At 47.9% G+C, this 1,268-nt stretch overlaps 1 protein-coding gene across 1 annotated transcript in view; it reads right to left on the bottom strand.

Annotated features, from left to right (window-relative positions):
- Positions 1-1,268, bottom strand: part of LOC108291677 (histone H3-like 3) — a 13,607-nt gene that overhangs the window by 2,047 nt on the left and 10,292 nt on the right.

Here is a 1,268-nt window from a genome sequence, read left to right as displayed (position 1 = left end):
ACACATCTGCAACACATGGTGGATATGAGTGCCTGATCCGCTTGGGCTCACTGCTGCTTGGGCTCACTTACCTTGGGCCATCTGTCTGTTATGGCCTCTGGGAGCCCTGTCAGTACCCCTCGAGCATTGGACTCCACAGGGACCACTCCCAGGGCTCAGGCCAAGCCTCCAGCCCAGACTGTTGGCCTGATGCAAGGGTTTAGGGCAGGACAAATAATTGAGGTTCCTTTTCTATTCTGTCTTTATGGTTCTTACTCTTCCTTTTTCTCTGCTTATCTCTGACTCTGTAAACTTTTTCCTACCTCTCTTATTTTTTCTTATCCACTGTATTCCTTTCTGTTGTTGAGTCTTTCTCCTTCTTTGCCCCAGTCTCTTGGACTCTCTCTTTTGTCTTTTCCTTTCTGTTGCTCTGTCTCTTGTCTTTTCTTCTTTCTCTTCCCCATACTTCAGTCTCTCTTTTTGTTTTTTGACATCTATGGGTGTATTTCTCAGTCTCAACCTCTCCCTGTCTTTGTCTGTCTCATTTTCTTTCCCATCCCAGAATCCACAGGGACCTTTGGAGAGGATAAGCTGTTATATCCAGAGCTCTCTCTCCAGAGGAGATAGAAATGGTGACTCAGGGCTAAATTTGAACTTTTCAGGCTTGGGTGGGGGCAGTCCAGCAGACAGTTAAGGAAAAAGGAGGGAAAGCTAGTTTATTCAGTCAGGAGACAGAGCCTGGGGTGGGAACTTGGCAAAGACTGTGAGTTCCAATGCTGTCCCAGCCCTACACTCTCTGCCTGAGGCCTTGAGGCTATTTTTGGAAGCTTCCAAAATATCCCAGAAGGCTACCCGCTCCATTCAGTCTGGGATGCCAAAAGATTCATTGAAGATAGCACAGCTGTAGCCTGTCCTGTATTCTTCCTCAGCTTCCACCAGCTACTGACAAAACAATAGTAACGCTGCCCCCAGATTGGAACATCATGAAAGAGAGGAGAGTAGTGGCAGCAGATGAGGAGCCATCCAGAGAGTGGAAAGGGATCAATAACACGTGCCTCAATTCCCAAGACCCTGAAGTATCCAAACTAGAAGGGATCCTAGAGGTCAGCTAATATTGCCCCTTCGATAGTTATATGTGAAGACCAGGTAGGGTGCTATATAATATCTGTGAAGAGGGAAGGGAAAGCGAAGCGCAGTGGCTCACACCTGTAATCCCAGCACTTTGGGGGGCCGAGGTGGGCAGATCACCTGAGGTCAGGAGTTTGAGACCAGACTGACCAACATGGAGA

Source organism: Cebus imitator, unplaced genomic scaffold (genome assembly GCF_001604975.1).
Source record: "Cebus imitator isolate Cc_AM_T3 unplaced genomic scaffold, Cebus_imitator-1.0 Scaffold463, whole genome shotgun sequence".
Taxonomy (NCBI): domain Eukaryota; kingdom Metazoa; phylum Chordata; class Mammalia; order Primates; family Cebidae; genus Cebus; species Cebus imitator.
Note: the sequence above shows the minus strand (reverse complement) of the source record. Positions and strands in the feature narration are given on the sequence as shown.